The sequence below is a fragment of the Octopus sinensis genome, linkage group LG9 (genome assembly GCF_006345805.1).
Source record: "Octopus sinensis linkage group LG9, ASM634580v1, whole genome shotgun sequence".
NCBI lineage: Eukaryota > Metazoa > Mollusca > Cephalopoda > Octopoda > Octopodidae > Octopus > Octopus sinensis.
This window is the reverse complement of record NC_043005.1, coordinates 32,150,166-32,170,045: the sequence shown is the minus strand read 5'-3', so window position 1 is coordinate 32,170,045 and position 19,880 is coordinate 32,150,166. Positions and strand designations below refer to the sequence as shown.

At 35.6% G+C, this 19,880-nt stretch overlaps 1 protein-coding gene across 1 annotated transcript in view; it reads left to right on the top strand.

The window, feature by feature from the left end:
* The window catches only part of LOC115215616 (BTB/POZ domain-containing protein KCTD5), a 57,678-nt gene that overhangs the window by 12,185 nt on the left and 25,613 nt on the right, over positions 1-19,880 (top strand). The window lies entirely within an intron of this gene.

Sequence of the window (19,880 nt, the reverse complement as noted above, 5' to 3'; positions counted from 1 at the left end):
TGATGCATGTGCCTGGTGTAACCTTATCTGATGGGTAGTCATGATGGGTATATTATGCTTTATTTATTTGTACCCCAGCATCACTTTGATGGTGTGTGCTGCTCTCTCACTCAATAATAATAGTAATCTTTTCTGCTATAGGCACAAGGCTTGAAATTTTGGGGGAGGGAACTTGTTGATGATTTTTCTCTGTGATATAGACATATTGCTGAAACAAAACCTTATATGAAATCCATTATGTAATATTAAGGGGCCATGTTAGTGATACAAAGGGGCTACACTGTGATATTGTGGGGCCACTGTGAATAAGTCTGCATGTTCTTTAACATAAGCAGACAAAACACTTGTTAATTCTCCATTGTTCATGCTACATACAGTTGTAAGCTGTACCATGACATGATACCTATTTAAGAACCAAATTGACAGAATTGTTAAGGTGTTGGAATACAATCCCTTGTGGTAACATAAAAGGCCAGTGAAGTACTGGGGTTGATTTCACTACCTTATTTCCAAATTTGTAACCTTGTTTCAGTGTTAGAAATTTACGCCAGCGCCGCCTCGACTGGCTTCCGTGCCGGTGGCACGTAAATTGCACCAATCCGACCGTGGCCGTTGCCAGCCTCGCCTGGCACCTGTGCGGGTGGCACGTAAAAAGCACCCACTACACTCACGGAGTGGTTGGCATTAGGAAGGGCATCCAACTGTAGAAACATTGCCAGATAAGACTGGAGCCTGGTGCAGCCTTCTGGCTTCCCAGATCCCCGGTCGAACCGTCCAACCCATGCTAGCATGGAAAACGGACGCTAAACGATGATGATGATGATGATGATGTGTCCATACATCGAGCTCAGTACCATTGACAGGACACAACATATGATCTCTTTAGCCAGAGGTTGCTCATTCAACCTGATCTATTTGTAGCAAATGACAAGATAGCATTGACTATCTCTTCCTCAGAAGTGTTAGCAGTGTAAGTGCAAACTGAAAAACTAAAGTAGTCTGCACACTTAACAAGTCACACCAGTTAGAATTCACTGCTGCACTGTAATACTTGCCAGAACATGTAAACAATAGGTTGGGAGGAGATAGCTTTTGTTTTTGGCTTTTGTTTAGTTATTATTTATTGGGGTGTTGAGTATGGTAGGGGTGGAGTGTTTTTCATTTCATCAAAGCAACTATCTGGCTTATGCTTTCATTGTCATTAGGTTTTCACCAATGACTAAAAACTAACAAAAAGTCTCATTTTCTGTAGTATTTTTGGTTATGCCATTCAAAGTTAGGTTGCAGACTCACTCTGCTGATGCTGTTATTGTTATTGCAGTTCTTTTGTTGTTATTGTAGTAGTTTATTTCTAAGTATTTTTAATGTTTTTGGCATTGGTAATAGTATTAATACATTAATTTACAAGTGTGTTTCTCATTTATTTATTTTTTATTTCCTTTTTAATCATTTTATTCAATTTTCATTCATTTTTTTTCTTACTTTTCATTCATTCACCTCCCTCTGTTACATTTGGAAATATTTTCTACCTTTTCTTTCACATTCTCTCTATTGTTAACTTCTTTTTGTTTCAACTTTTATTTTTTCTGTTTTCCTTATTTGTCAAATTGCCTATTTTGTAAAACTTTTTAATTAAAAGAAAACAAATTAAGAATTAAAGTAATGGCTTTTTCATGGTGGAGGTGGCAGTAGTGGTGAGAGCGTTTTGTCTCTGTTGAAGTACTGGGATTGGTTAAAAGTTCAATCCTAGTGAGCTGGTATCAGTGTGTTTATTGTTGTCTGTAGTAAAAATACATTATCATTCTACAAGTTGAAGCCTAAGTCTTCTTTAGTTTGTCTGGCTTCTTATAACTGACTCTTCATTATCACTTCTTCCAGTGGGTGCCACTCAATCACATCATATGTTCATACTTATACAGCCACCTCTCTCTCCTCTCTCTGAGGTTCAAACTACATATTCTATTGACCACCATGTGACCGACCAGGCTATCAGATGTTTCTACACATCGCTGGTCACAATGCGCTTCGCAGTGTTTTAGCCTTCAGATGACGCCACTCCGCTGGCTAACCGAGCAGGCCAACAGAAGAAAGATGAAAGTTGTGGCGAAAGAGTACAGCAGGGATTGCCACCATCCCCTGCCGGAGCCTCGTGGAGCTATAGGTGTTTTCGCTCAATAAACACTCACAACAGCCGGTCTGGGAATTGAAACCGCGAACCTACGACCGTGAGTCTGCTGCCCTAACCACTGGGCCATTGCGCCTCCACACATATTCTATTGAGTATGGTCAATTCTGTATTCAACTGTATGATGTACACTCATACTGCATACTTGTGGAGTATTATACTCAACTCAGTTTCTTTTTAAATGCCGTAACTTTTCTTTAGTATCCAATATGTGAAAGTTAAAAACAAACTCTAGTTTCTTGTTACAGTCTGTAACAATCATTACCAAAACTTTCTGTCAGTCATTGACATTTGGTTGTCAGTGGCCTTCATTTAGGAATATAGAGTGATTTTCTTTGAGTGATGACCAAAATCTTTTGTTTGTAGAATTTTGGATGCTAATAATGCTTGTAAAGGAAAACAAAAACCTTCCATCTCAAACAAAGGAGTTAGAGAATGGTTGGAGGTAGAAGCTTATATAATTCTCATCTGCATTGTATTCCTCAGTAATTCTGATAGTTTGTGACCCAAACTACTAACATACTGCTTTGGTGTGTCTAACACGAGAATCAAGTCAAACTTGTCCAATCTCTAATAATTCAAAATCATGTCATTTATATTGGTAAAGCTTAGAATATGTCATTAAAAATCTGAAGACAATTTTTTTAATAAGAGACAAAAAATGCATTTTATAAATGTTGTGATTACGTAAGTTTGATGGAAAAGAGATGGTATAAAGGCTTTTTAAACCTAATTAAATGATTATTTAAGTGCAAAGGTGTTTTGTTGTGTAACCTTAAGTCAGTTCTGGTTGAGTAGATTTATTACATAGTCAAGTTGTTCAAGCAACTAGGTTCAAACTGCTAGCCCATATCTGGATATACAGCCATCTAGTTGAGGACCATAGTGCAGTTGAAGACATACAGTAGTGCAGTCCATGCTTGTCCAATCTATTTCTATATGATGGTGGTCATAAGGAAGGTAGGCAAAGTAGTTGTTGAATTATTTTATGTTTAGGAAGAAGGCTATCTGGCAATTTGTAATTATCTTTTTAACAACCCTGTTTTTGTTTATTTTTTTTTTCCTGTCCTTGTGGCAAACAAACAAATCATTAATATCTTGGGCCATTGATTAAATTCTTTGATCAATTTATATGATGGTTTATTAGAAATCTTACTGATCTGTCATAGTAAAGCTATTAAAGTTGTGATGTTCCTGTATTAAGGTGGTGGACTGGCAGGATCATAAAAGTATTGGACTAAAATCCTTGCAGGATTTGTTCTGGTTCATTATATTCTGAGTTCAAATTCCACTGAAGTCAGCTTTGCCTTTTATTCTTCTGAATTCAATAAAATACATGTCTAGTAGTAGATTGGCAGAATTATTTTTAGGATTCAACCAAATATTTTGTGACATTTGTTCTGGCTCATTACACTCAGAGTTTGCCAGTAACAACATGGATGCTAAGTCATAACAATATTTACTATATTTCCTTTGGACAACATCAATAGCATGGGCAGTTGGTGGGGAAGTGACTTTGGACTTCTATTAAGAGAGCTTACCTAGGCCTCTGTGGAGAGGGATTTCTCAGTTGCAAGTAGAGAGAATCAACCTTGACTGATATATTTTTCTGTTTTACTGTGATACAAAGGAATGGGGAAAATACAAATAACTGGATTATTGTTCAATATCTAAATTTAAGAAGTCTCCTTTCAAAACTTTTGTAATTCTAGTAAATAGTCTTTATGTATAATAATAAAAAAAAAGATGGAATACATCCATAGGGACTTGTAATGAATGTTTTAGATATTATTACACATTTGAGTCAGTCTTAACAAACTAAACTAATAATATTTTGTGTTGGGAGATCAGCCTAAACAGAGTTTTTTAATTGCGCAGTGAAAATAGTGTACAGAACACAACTTAATATGACTTAATTGTTATTTTCATTACTTGTGTTTTAAGTTACAAATCTGATGAATTAATGCAATTTTCTTCATAAAATATTGTTATTGTTAATATTATTATTACTGAGGTAGCAAGATGACAGAATCATTTGCATGCCAGGCAGGATGCTTAGTGAAATTTCATCTGTCCCTATGATTTGAATTCAAATTCCATCAAGGTCAATTTTGCCTTTCATCCTTTTGGGGTCAATAAACTAAGTACCGGTTGAGTACTGGGGTCAATTTATTCAACTTATCCCCTCCCTTGAAATTGCTAGCCTTGTGTCAAAATTTGAAACCAATATTATTACTATTACTCTATGTTTCTAGTAGTTTGTAACAGTTACAATCTTTGGCATTTCTCTCTGTGCCACTATATACTTTTATGTTCCTAAGATGTAGACAAAATTGTTTTATTTAGTACCTGTGACTGACTGGAATATGTGAAGTATGAGTTATTTCATTGAATTATGTCAATATTAGAATGAGGTGTTAAATGTGAGCTGGACTTTGGTATTTATTTTTAGTAATTTTTTTCTTCTTTTAATCAAATCCTGTTTCCTGTTATTCCAGACAAAACTTTATCTTAGAATATCCTAACCTTATCTTTCTTTATGTTGATATTATAGTCTACTGTTGATGTTAGCTTCTTGATTTAAGATTTTTGTTTTCCCTAAAGCTTCAGTTTAATCTTAAATCTTCTATCAATTCTTTTAGTTCAAAGTTTTGTTTCATATTGGCTTAATACCTTTCTTTTCTGGCCACTTTTGTAGGGTACTAGTCACAGATAAGATTTTTTTCTATTTCTTGACTGCTTTAATTTATAGATTTTTTACTTTTCTTGCTCTTTTTCACTTTCTTCTTCTCTAAACTTCTATCCTTAGTCTACTTAGCTCAAAGTTTATAAGTTGGTGTTTCCTTTTTTTACACACGCATGCATGCACGCATGTGTGCGCACGCACACACACACACATACACACAGAGGTTTGGTGATACAAACAAGAAAGGTAGATGTGCTAACACATGACACTCTTACCCCATGAGTTACTCTGTTGTTTCTGCTAAATATTAATAATATATGATGAAGATGTATCATGGCATGGCACTTTGGGCAAGTACCTTTTTACTATAGTCTCAGGTCAACCAAAACCTTACGAGTGGATTTGGTTGGTGGAAACTAAAAGAAGCTCTGTGTGTGTATGTGTTTGTACCCCACCACAATTGACAACTGGTGTTGGTGTGTTTACATCTCTTGTAACTCAGTGGTTCAGCAATAAGAGTCTGATAGAATAAGTACCAGGCTTAACAAAAAATAAGTACTGGGATTGATTAATTTGACTAAGCATTCTTCAAGGTGGTGCCTCAGCTTGGCCGCAGTCTAACAACTGAAACAAGAAATAAATAAAAGATATATCATCATCATTTAGCATCCGTTTTCTATGCTGGCATGATACACTGGAGAGCTGCTCCAGGCGATTTTGGCCTGGTTTCTACAGCTGGATGCTTTTCCTAGTACCAACCACTCCACAGAGGGTACTGGGTGTCTTTTATATCTCACCAGCACTGGCCATGAACATGATTTCACTTAGCTTAATGTGTCATTTCAAGCATAGTGATTCACCAGAAGTCTCAGTCACTTGTCATAACCTCAACATTAGACTCAACATTCAAAGATCACATTTTACCACCATGACCCACATCTTCCTGAATCTACCTCTTCTGCAGGTTCTTTCCACAATTAGAGATTGACACTTCCTTATACAGGTGTCCCTGTCCAAAAGCACTGCATGACCATACCAGCACAGTCTTCTCTCTTGCACACTACACCTGATGTCTCTTATATCCAATTTTTCTCTTAGGATACTTGGACTTTGTCGTATGTGCATACTGACATTGCACATCCAGTGGAGCATGTTCACTTCATTTGTTTCAAGCCTTTGCATGTCCTCTGTAGTCACAGCCCATGTTCCATTGCCAAGCAGCATGGCTGTTTGCACCAGGCATCTGCTTTTCACTCTGAGGGAGAGGCCCTTTGTTACCAACAAAAGTAGAAGCTCTTTGGACTTTGCCCAGCCTATTTTTATTCTAGCTGCTACACTCTCAGAGCATCCCCCTCCACTTCTGACTTGGTCACCTAGGCAACAGAAGCCATCTACTACTTTTAAGTATCTCCCCTCCCCCGATATTGGGCAAAGTCTGTTTTCTTTGTGCATTCCTAGTTTTTATTGTACCTGCATACATAAAGACTACTTTCTTTAATAGTGTTTTACCTCTTATGTGTCTATAGCTTGCACTGGGTACACCTTATGGAATTTCTACCTGCATCTTTTCTACATATCAAGCAGGGTCATATCCTTGAAGGAATTTGTGATTTGTCTGTTTTCCTACTTACCTTTTCCTTGTTTCAGTCATTAGACTGATCATGCTGGGGTACCGTCTTCAATTTTTAGTTGTTGAATCAACCCCAGTACTTCTTTTTTAAGCCTGGTAGTTATTCTATCAGTTTCTTTTGCCAAACCACTAAGTTAAAGGGATGCAAACACAGCAACACTGGTTGTCAAGTGGTGGTGGAAGGACAAACACAGACAGAAAGATACACACACATAGATATACATACACAAGCACACACAGAGACACCATCCAACCCATGCCAGCATGGAAAGCAGACATTAAATGATGATGATGATGATATATATATATGGAAATGTGTGTGTATGTGTGTGTAAAATTTAGAGAAAAATCTCTATTAAACAATTTAACAGTGAAAGACGTTATTCACATCATATAGAAAAAGTTAAATATACTATAGAAAACATTAATCTAAAAATCAATAAAGTACATAAACAATAAATAGTAAATAGACTACGTGCGTTTTATGGCTATATTTTCAAATAGATAATAATAATACAATCAATTCGATTAAAACTAAATCCATCTAAAATTAATTCTATTTAAAAATATAGTCACTCATCAGGTCTATAATAATAATAATGATAATAATAATAATAATAATAATAATAATAATAACAACAATATAAATAATATAATAAATGTATGTATCTTAACTTAAATTAACTATTTCGTTTTGGGATTTCGTTTGCATGATTCTTTATATGAGATCGTGTGTTGAAGCATATTCTGTTGTGTCTGGGGGGAGCCATTTTCTTTTTGTGCCTTATAATTTAAAACACTCACTGGTAAAATTTCAACTTATTTCTTATTTTTATTTTCCTAAAATTTTCATTGCGTCTTGCAACCTTTTCAATAGTCTTGACTTTGTCCGTTATTTACAGTGCGTTCCTTTTTGTTTGTTTGAGCACATATGTGTGGGTCTGTGTGTGTGACCATGTATGCATGTATGTATGTATGTATGTATGCATGTGTGTGTATGTATATATGTGTGTGTATGCATATGTATATATGTATGTATGTGTGTGCATCTGTATGTACGTATTCTGCATATTCAGTGATGTTCCTACACTATATGGGTTACACAAAGACCACAAACCCTACATAAACCCTGTCGCGGGGCCTCCAACCAGACAAGTTTGTGGAGTGAACATCTCCAGCAACTATAGACTGTTCTACTTCCTCTCACAGGTATTGCAACCTCTCATAGAGATGTCTCTGGATGTCTGTGTGAGTACAGAAGATCTCCTCAGTAAAATCAGTACTTGTAACCACTCCAACAACCTCACAGGTTGTGTAGTGGGTAGTATGGATGTGATTTCACTCTACCCATCTATAGACATAGATTTTGCTGTGGAGAAATGCATTCAGGTGAGAGTGAAGTGGAATTCCGTAAGGTATCCCTCCAGTCTGGCCAGCTCCAAGGAAAAACTAAGCTAAGAGCATTAGATTCCTTGGAGCAATCTCAAGATTAATCAGCCGAAATTGCGAGGATGATCCGGTTCTTGACTGAGGATAAAAAGCTTCAAATGACCCGTCCTTATTTTTTTGCATTGTCTATCTAGGTGTTTTGTTGTCCCTTTTTGTATCACTTAGTTGTCCGGATGTTTTGCATTCTTGTCCCATTTTGTATTTTATGTATTTATATATAGCAGCGTACATACACTTCGTTCTTTTATATATGTATATATATATATATATGGATGTATATATATATATATGGATGTATATATATATATATGGATGTATATATATATATATATGGATGTATATATATATATATGGATCTATATATATATGGATGCATATATATATATATGGATGCATATATATATATATGGATGCATATATATATATATGGATGTATATATATATATATATGGATGTATATATATATATATGGATGTATATATATATATGTTGAGTCTAAGGGAGGTTATGTATGTATATATATATATATATATGGATGTATGTATATATATATATGGATGTATATATATATATATATATATAATATATATATATATTATATATATAATATTATTAGAGACAAAACCACTACTTTTTGACTTTTTATTAAAATTTTATGTATTGATTAAATCTTTCCTTGTTTGTTTTGCAAAATAGTGGTTTTGTCTCTAATAATATTATATAATATTTTACTATAAAATTGGATTTAATCCTAAATCTGATTTTTCCCCTGTAAATTTGGATTTATTCCCTAATATTTATTATATATATATATATATATATATATATATGGATGTATGTATATAATATATGGATGTATATATATATATGGATGTATGTATATATATATATATGGATGTATGTATATATATATATGGATGTATGTATATATATATATATATATGGATGTATGTATATATATATGGATGTATGTATATATATATATGTATGTATGTATATATATGGATGTATATGTATGTATGTATGTATATGTATGTATGTATATATATATATATATATATATATATATATACAGAGTGTAAGTACCTTGAGAGAAAAGTTGAACCTAAGAAGCGTCAGTTGTGGTGTGCAAGAGAGACGGCTGCGCTGGTATGGTCATATGACGAGAATGGCTGAAGATAGTTGTGTGCAAAAGTGCTACACCCTAGCAGTTGAGGGAACCTGTGGAAGAGGTAGACCCAGGAAAACCTGGGACGAAGTGGTGAAGCACGACCTACGAACTTTAGGTCTCACCAAGGAAATGACTAGAGACCGAAACCTATGGAAGTATGCTGTGCGTGAGAAGACCCAGCAAGACTAGTCAGGCCATAACCCGTGGCCCCTACCTGGGACGTAGTCAGTCCACCTGTGCATACCTTCCTTCTTGTGACACTTGTGAAGACCTGTTGAGGCAAGTGAAAATCAAACAAAATCAAAATAGATGAACATCAATGGAATTGTGGTACCAGTGCCGGTGGCACACAAGAAAACCATCCGAACGTGGCCATAGCCAGTACCGCACCGACTGGCCTCCATGCTGTGGGCACGTAACAATCACCATCCAATCGTGGCCGATCGCCAGCCTAATCTGGCTCCTGTGTCGGTGGCACATAAAAAACACCATCCGAGCGTGGTCGTCTGCTAGCCTTGTCTGGCACCTGTGTCGGTGGCACATAAAAACACCATCCGAGCGTGGCCGTTTGCCAGCCTCGTCTGGCACCTGTGTCGGTGGCACATAAAAAACACCATCCGAGCATGGTCGTCTGCTAGCCTTGTCTGGCACCTGTGTCGGTGGCACATAAAAAACACCATCCGAGCGTGGCCGTTCGCCAGCCTCGTCTGGCACCTGTGTCGGTGGCACATAAAAACACCGTCCGAGCGTGGTCGTCTGCTAGCCTTGTCTGGCACCTGTGTCGGTGACACATAAAAACACCATCCGAGCGTGGCCGTTCGCCAGCTTCGTCTGGCACCTGTGTCGGTGGCACATAAAAACACCATCCGAGCGTGGCCGTTCGCCAGCCTCGTCTGGCACCTGTGTCGGTGGCACATAAAATCACCCACTACACTCTCGGAGTGGTTGGCGTTAGGAAGGGCATCCAGCTGTAGAAACACTGCCAGATCTGACTGGCCTGGTGCAGCCTTCGGGCTCCCCAGACCCCAGTTGAACCGTCCAACCCATGCTAGCATGGAAAGCGGACGTTAAATGATGATGATGATGATATATATATGGCACGTAACAAACACCATCCGAGCGTGGCCGTTCGCCAGCCTCGTCTGGCACCTGTGTCGGTGACACATAAGAAAACACCATCTGAGCGTGGCCGTCTGCCAGCCTCGTCTGGCACCTGTGTCGGTGGCACATAAAAAGCACCATCCGAGCATGGCCGTCTGCCAGCCTCGTCTGGCACCTGTGTCAGTGGCACACAAAATCACCCACTACACTCTCGGAGTGGTTGGCATTAGGAAGGGCATCCAGCTGTAGAAACACTGCCAGATCTGACTGGCCTGGTGCAGCCTTCGGGCTTGCCAGACCCCAGTTGAACCGTCCAACCCATGCTAGCATGGAAAGCGGACGTTAAACGATGATGATGATGATGGATGTATATATATATATATATATATATATATATATATATGGATGTATATGTATATATATATACGTACATAAGCAGATATGATTCTTGCTTCTGTTGAATTTTTTCTTTATATTTTTGAAATGGAACTATTTGTGATTTGGTGGGTTTTTTTCAGTTTCTTTCTCATTTCATTATTCATTTAGTGATACAGACATTGTAAAGGTAGTAGTTGGCTTTCACAGTCAGCCACTATGAGATATTGAACGTGGCAGTGTGCAATACTGGCTTATTATGTGGGAGTTATTCAAAATAGGGATGTGACTGATCGATGATACAGGACTGTAATCCATGATACAGGAGATATGGTGATAGGAATAATGATCCCTGATTAAGGTGGTGTAGCAGTAGGTTTTGATAGAGATGTGAGAGTAAGGTAGAATACAGTGGGATATTCCAGTGTTGTATAGTGGTTAGTTTTAGTGACTTGTTGGGATGCTGTATGTCATTATGCAACCATAATATACTACAAAGTAGTATTTTTATAAATCAATACTGTGTTCTACTGTGTTAGCAGTGCTATTACATCACTTGTTAAGGTTATTTCTACAGATTTTCTATAGAATTTATACCCAACACTGATTTTATTACAGTGTTTCATAACTGAGATGCCTGATGTAAACAACCTTACCCATTTTTCATCTTCGATCTCCTTGTTTACATCAGGTTTCTTGGCTACAAAACATCATAACAAAATAGAAAACTTGTAGAGATAACCTTAATAAGTGGTTAGTTTATTTTTACTCTGAAGCAAAGCTCACTTAAGTCTTTAGGAATTGGAGGATCATCTTAACAGGTTATCTAATTTTTGTAACAGAGTTTGTTAGGTTGTCATTAAACAGAGTTTTTTTTTGAGTTGTAGGGTTGGGTTAAAATGGTTTCATATCAGAATGTACCCCTAATGCCAAAATTTGATGGCAGATCTTTAACTCTCACAGAAAGTGTGCTTTTGTGTTTCCTATCTTGCTATGTTACTATAAACTGGTGATAGTCTGCCTGTAAATCTTGTGTTTTAAAGTGATGGAGTTGTTATTTTATACTGTTTAACTCCAGATCAAGCTTAATCTAGTAGACAGATCACCAAAGGCAATCCAGCCCTGACCATCCATCTCTATACTTCATTATGATGTATATCTCCTTTTATGAAGATGATATAATTATGATTTGAGGGATATTTTACATGAAGTTATATCTCACATACAACTATGTACACAAGAAACCCTAGTGTTATATGAGATCTATGACCAAGTTGATAAATCAAGGATTGGGATTTGACTGTCATTTATGGAGGTGTTGTCCATCTTCCTCTTTGGTCTGCAAAACTAATGAATGCTGCCTGGATATATATTGCCAATTTGGTACGTTATCAAACAGGGTACATGATTTAGAATCTTAGATTGCTACGATTCTGCTTCTTTTATTTGTGATTATTTTATGTATTTTTGAATTAGACCAATCTAGATATTTACTGGCACTCAGATGTAAGGTGTACTCAGTCAACTCCCATACCTGCATGGAATAAAACATTATAACAATGGCTATGATTGATACTTGCTGGTTGAGTTTCCAGTATTACAATTTTTTTAATTATTATAACTATGTATTTGATGAATTAGAGCTGCTACCAAAGACAGCAATAAACAAGTAGCAAGCTAAGTCAGTGATCCAGTTTTTATTCCTGACTAGATTTTTTTTCTCGTTCTTCTGTTAGTTTGCTTCTGCTCTTTGAAAAAAATATCAAAACCTTTGTTTTCCTTTCCTGTGAAATCAATTGAGTTAATCCTTTCTAGATATGACATTCACTGCTGATTTACAACTAGAGTCAAACTGAAGAAATATATTTGAAAATTAAAGTTAATTGCTAGAATTCAAGACTGGTAAGAGTTTATTCCGTAATAAGTTATATTATAAAGGGTCCATATTAATATACAGCAGGGCTGAGAGAGAGAGTTTGTGTGAGTGAGTTTAATAGTGGTGGACGTTGTGATGAAGTATTTGGTGAATATGAGGTTAAAGGGTTTGCTAGCAGGAGTAGTAGTGGTGGTGATGGACATCAAGTACTTGACTTTCATAAATTGTGCTGAAATCTCTTAATTTCTTCTGGTCAAACTAATTCTCTATTTTAAGTTTATTTTGAAATTACATCTGTTTTACAATTCTAGCCTGGATGGAGACATTGATCAAATTTGGAAATTTGTGCATGAATTGATTGAGAAATTGTTTTAACATCTGGTTGGCTTTCCTCTGCTGAAACTAACCTCACACACATCGTTATTTTATGGTAACCTTGCTTTCATTTTTAGCAATGTCAAAACAAAAGTAAGTAGGGCAAGATGTACTTGTCCCAGATACACACCAACCATAACTTTGTAATTTATCATGTGGAATTCCTTATCCACTTTGTGAAGTCACTGGAAATATTACTGTTTAATACAAGCATATATCTTTTTATTTTAAGTGTGGATGCAGCTGTGGTTGTGTGGTTGAGAAGCTCATTTCCCAATCACATGGTTTGAAATTCAATCCCACTGCACGGTACCTTGGGCATGTATCTTCTACTGTAGCTCTGGGCTCACCAAAGGCTTGTGAGTGGATTTGAAAGACAGAAACTGAAAGAAGCCTGTCATGTGTATGTGACAGTTGGTGTCTTCTTGTCTTGGCATCACATGATAGTTGTAAATGAATGCCACTGTCATACAAGCAGTGACCTTTGTTTCCAAACTTCTATGAAAACATATCTGGTTATGGAGAAATATTACCTTACTTAGAAATAGATGAGGGTTGGTGACAAGTAGGGCATCTGGTTGTAGGAAATCTCTCTCAATTCAATCTGACTCAGGTGAGCATGGATAAGTTTAAACAATGATGATATATACTGCATATCTTTCAAATCCTTTCATTTGAAAGATCATAAATATTAAATAATGTTGACTTTATTTTGCATGACTGATAAAATTTTGAAGTTAAATCTGTAAATCAGCAGAGCACATTCTTCAGAGATAAAAATATAATTTTTTAAGAAGGTTTGTTAATTATAGAGAAAAATGGATTGTGCATGATTCATTGGTGGTGCAATGTGGATAAGAGAGATGACTGGCTGAGTGCAAGTGAATTAAGACAGTTCCTGGAGATCAAAGGTCGAGAATGGTATGTATTAGAGAGATGTTTCTGCAGTTGGGGTGAAAAAAGAGAGGAAATAGATGATGTATGGTTGAGAGATTTAGAATAAGAGGGTGGACAAGGTAAAGGTAATTTTTGTAAAGTAGCCTAATATTCATCTTATGAATGGGGAAAATTAAATGTGAACAGAAATTCTTATTTCACACTTGATTGAATATTCAAATGATTTAAGTCACATTAACAGGAACTCATGAGTTATTGTTTTATATGTACATGTACTTTTGTGTGTATATACATATATTTGTGTATACTAACACATATCTGCTTGTGCATATGTGAACGTGAATGTCTATATTTATACATAGGTTTTCTCTGTATATACATATACATGTGAGGTAAATGTACACTTTGTCTTTGCTTTCTCTCTTACCTCCTCTCACACTTGTTTTGTTTTCCTCCCTTCCTTTTTTTCTTTTATTCTCCCACATTGTCTTTTTCACTCACTTTCTCTTTCTTTTATCAGACTTCCTTTCCCCAAAAGCATAAAACACTTTCTCTCTTTTGTTCTGTTCTGTTTAAACTAGTAAAACTCTGGGAATAGACAAACATCTCCAGAAACAAAAATTCCCATAGCTGTTACCTCTGTTAATATTACTATTATCTCTAAGGTGGCAAACTGGTAGAATTGTTAGCATGCCAGGCAAAATGCTTAGCAGTATTCCATCCATCATTATGTTCTGAGTTCAGATTCCACCAAGGTCAACTTTGCTTTTCAGCCTTTCAGGATTGATAAAATAAGTGCCAGTTGAACCCTGAAGTTCATGGAATCAACTCACCCCTCTCCCAAAATTTCTGGCCTTGTACCAAAATTTGAAGCTTGTAATAATGTTATGTCTATTAGTACATGGAATTAAATTCTTGGCTGGCTTAATCTAGGATTGTATGTAGAAAATATACATTTTATTGCAACTCTGTATGTAAATGGATATGATATTTGTATATTTTTCTACAAGGTGATACAATATGGAGCATTATTCTAAGTCTCACTGTAGAGGGGAGACAAACACAAGCAAAGTTTGACCATACAAAATCCCACTTTTTCTTTGATCATTTTCATTTCAAAATACATTTTTTCTTTGGACAATTATATATAATTTGAAAGTTCTGGATGTAAACTTTCTTCTCATAATTTTTTTATCAAAATCTGACATTTGCATATCATGCCAGATTCCTCAATCACCGTCATATTTCCACCCATTCACAATGTTTGTCCCCTTTTTTTTTTAACTGCTGATTGACAGCCCTTGTTCTAATTCAATGCACTGGAGTGTTATTATTCAACTTTTGTTGAAAATGATACAGTCATGAAGAGGACTGTTTTTGCTTTATTTTGATTTAAAAATCAATGAGGGGAGGTCAGATAATCATTATGAAATATAGAAGTGAAAATATCATCATCAATTTTCACTTAGAAAAGAACATATTTTCTTCAAGATTTTTATGCTGTAAGAATGAAAAATTTCTCATGAATTCAATGTGGCCCTTGCAGAATCTGGCCATGATATGGTGCAAAAGTATAAAGGCAATAAAAAGGGAATTGCCTTGGCTGCTTGTATAGGATTAATGCATACTGACACTACTTGTCAAACTGACATTTGACAAGTAGTCCACACCGCACACGTATGTATGTAAGAAAAAACATACATACTAACTAAAAAGTATGCTAGACAAATTGATATGTGATTTAAGGGAGATTTAGCTAATGTTTCTAGCACATCCCACAACTACCTGTAAATTCCTTGTTTCTCCAACCTCCTGGACATCCAGGAAGTCCGTGTATGTATAAGAAAAAACATTTACTAATAGAAAAGTATACTTTTATATTAAAAACAAAAGAAAATTTTAAAAAATCTATGATTTTTTTACCCACCCCCTCCTTTTATTTTTGTTTATAATTTTAAAATATTGGAGAGCCTGAGAAGATTATTTTTTGGATTTATCCACAGTGATTTAAAAAGGAAGCATATTTTTCTGTTACTAGTTATGTTTTTCTTACACACACACACACACACACACGGACTCACTTGATGCAGTGGTGTGGGGTTAAAAATTTAAATTACATTTTTGTTTTGTTAAAAACCATGTAGCTACTTCCACATTATCATTCCATAAAATGTGTTCATAGGGATAAAAATATTGCAAAACATCATTACAAGGTGGTATCAAAAGGTTCCCAGACTAGTTATGTTTAATAAAAAATAACTTATCTACCTTAAGTTTTAGCATCATCACCTTTGAAATAGTCACCTTGCGCAACAATACACTGATCTCAGCGTTCCTGCCACCTTTGGAATCTGTCCTGGAAGTTGTTTTCTGTAAGCAAGTCAAGGACCTTCTGCGATTCGCTTTTAATCTCAACAGTAATGTTAAAACAGTGACCTTTAAGCTGCTTTACATCTTGGGGAAGAGATGGAAGTCTGCTGGTGCTAAATTTGATGAATAGGGCAAGTGCAGAAGCAATACCATGTTGTTTTTGGCGAGAAACTCACGAGTGAGGAGAGCTCAGTGACAGGGTGCATTATCGTCAGGAAGAATCCAATTCTTTGCACTCCACAGATCTGGTTGCTTTTCGTTGAATGTCCTACCTCAAATGCTTCAAAACATTGTTGATTGTCCTCCAATGATCCTCATGCTCAAGCTCAGGAATTTCCTCCACGTTTCCAGGAGTGACACTTGTGGCAGGTCTTCCAGATTGCTCATCGTCTTTCAAGGACATACTTCTGCTTTGAAGCACCTGTGCAACTTGAAACATTTCATACAACCCATTGGCTTGTCACTGTAAACTTGCTGAAGTATGCCCAATGTCTCTGTAGCAGACTTTCCAAGTTTAACTCAAAATTTCACATTGGCTCTTTGTTCTTGTCCATAAAATTACAGACTATAGCATACATGTGATCACAAAAACACAAATTTCACAACTTGTGAAGAAAATATAGTGATGTCACTCAGCTCACTGCCTCATGAAAGTCACTGCTAGCTCTCACTGCACATGTAACCATGTGCTGCCATCTGTTTGGCATGCTGCAGAACTAATCTGGGATCTTTTTGATATCATCTCATACATGTCAAAGTTACAAAGAAATAAGGAAGGTACCAGGTAGTTATGGGATGTGCTAGAAACACCACCTAAATCTCCCTTAAATCACACATGTTTTTGTCTGAAAATATTTTCAAAAATTGTTTATCAAAGAGGCTTCTACCATCATTTTTAAGTGCAGAGTGCAAAAAAAAAAATTAGCCAAAATTAGTTGGGGTGGGGGGACAACACTCCATAAATTTTCCAAAATTTCTTTTCATGTAAAGCTTCTCCCCATCATTTCCAAGAGAAAAAAATTGAAAAACTCCACAACAAATGGAGAAAATCCAACTTATATGTGTATCCTGATCCAAAACTCCACTGTTATAGCCATTGTTAATAGTCTGTTATAATTTTATTGATGTGGTGTCATGTCCCCAAATCTCTGGATATATTTAATTCTATACCTACTATAAATGTATCAAAACTCAAGTCTCTGGGGCTTATACTTTTGGATTTAGCTATGTCTGAAAACATTACGAAATCAACTGTTTGTTACATGCAATGAAATTGACTACCAAAAAAATTTTTCATTTTCAATACCCTGAAAAAAAAAAATGAGCAACTGCTATCCCATGGACACTATTAATTTGTGTAATTTGAAGATGATTATCACCTCAGTTTCAAAGATATGACATCACAAATATGGCTAATTATTCATTTAAGCCTAATTAGGCAAGATTTCAACCAATCCACTGACCATTCAAATTGTCATATTTCCTAAAATATTCATCAAAATTTCACAAATAAGATATCAAAGTGTTTCATTTTGAATGCTCTCCAAGAAAAAGTACAGCAGAAGTTACATTTAAATATTTTCAAAAATTCATAGTGATACCTAATTATTCAATATCATTTTCTGTAACACATGTAGAATATTTAGTTTTGAAAAGAGCTTTTGGGAAACTTAATGAACCAACAAAACTGTAAGGAAAAGAACTCAGAATAGGGGATAAAAATAAAGTTTTTAAAATAAATTACTTGTTCAAAGTGTAATTACAACTGCAGGTGAAATTGCAGGTATTATAGAAAACAATTATGAATAAAGTTTACTTTGTATCAGTTACGGCATTAACCCAATTTTATGATTATATATGACTTTTACTAAAATTCTATATACTAGAATGTACACCATGTTTTGCCTCTTAGGCAATGTGTATCATGTATTCAATATGTTTTGCTTCCTCACCACCAGCCTTTTTGATGTCCATTTCTTCCCTGCTGGCTTGGATTACACTAGACTTGTTGAAGCAGTATTCTAAGGTTGCTCTAACTGTCACTATTCCTTATCTGTTTTTCTTGTACTTTTATTTTACTGGCATCACACATTGAAACCACCAAGTTATAGAACGTATTGCTTCCAGTGGACATAAATCTGACATCACTCTCACTCAAATGTGTCATTCTTCACAAGAAAATATGTGGAAATAAAAACACACGCGCGCATACACACACACACACACAGAGTTTTGGTGCAGTTTCTGTTACCAATTTCATTGATGATTTTTAAATTGGAAATAAAATCAGTAAATTCTAAAATGTACAGAATGTACCAAGTATTTGTGAATAAATTACTACAGGTATAAATGGAAGATGACCTAACAAAGTTTTGCAGCATGCACCAAATTTTAATTTTCTTATTTGACTATGAATCATAGCAACAACATCAACATAGCAAATTCCAGCCTGACATTAGAGATGAAAAGATATGCTGTGCTTATGACACTAGCCACAACTCAGTGAGCCAGAGGTCAATCTCTTGAATGTGGTAGTGTCCTGCATGTTCAGGGTTGTGGAAGAGCTGAGTCCTCTAGCAGGGATGTGTTATCTGTGGCCAAGTGATGCCTTCTCAGTGGCCAGGTATTGTCAGGATGGCTGTGTTTGTTCAGCAGATCCAGGACTACATTAATGACAGCCCCAGTAGGTCTTTGAAGACCATTGCTAAGCAACCTAAGGTGACAGAGCTCACTATTAGGTGTATGGTGTATGAATACATCAAATACAAGTTCTCTGTGATAAGAAAAAGGCAGTTCATGTCTTGCAAAACCTAGAACATCATGTGATCCTGCTATGTTAGGTACATTGTACAGTAGGGGTGAGCAACTCTATGTTTGCTAAAGATTTGTTTGGAAGCTGCCACCTCAGGTATGTTGGATAGCATGAGTGGGCTCAGCTGATTTACAGTCACTTCTGTGGTCACATGGGAGCCACCACAGGGGTCAAAGTTGGTTTTGTTGAATAGCCTATTTCTTTGATATATCTTATTGAATGTACTCATCATTTTCTGATGGCATATTGTTTGTTTGAATTTTTTTTGTTTGCTGTTTTTGTTTTTCTCTGTGATTTGTTTTGTTCTCTGTTGTATAATGTATTGAAAACTATTTTTTATTAAATATAATTACACAAATCCTTGATAAATGATGTATTAGGATATTGGTTGTTTGCTGAACCTTATTCACTTTTTGCCATCCCAGATTATTTTCCTTCTTTTTGGGGGAGGTTAGAGTGCTCTATGACTGCCTGTCAGCCTATTGACCCATTGGTCATGTCATTTTTTAATCTACATTTTGTACTGCTTTTCATTCATAATATTGTAAATATTTACAATATTCATTTCTAATATTGCTGATGATTTTAATAATTTCTGTGCAAAAGTTTAACTCATTATTTCACTTTTTTAATTTAAAAGTATTCTATAAAATGAAACTCCTACAAACTACATGTATGTTTCAAGACTTAAAAAGTTAGTTCTGAGACAAATTTATGTGGTGAGATTTATTTAGAAATGAGTTTCTTTTATACCACATAGTATGAGGGGTATCTTGTTTGATATTTTTTTGTAATAAAATTTTTGTAAATTGTAAGTAAATAATAAAAACAGTAACTTTTTACATTTCCATTAATGAAACACAGAAAAAACAAAAAATACTTTAATTTAATTGAAACAAAAATATATATAAGGATTTGTTGGCCTTCATTACTGATCTAACAACTCATTAAGT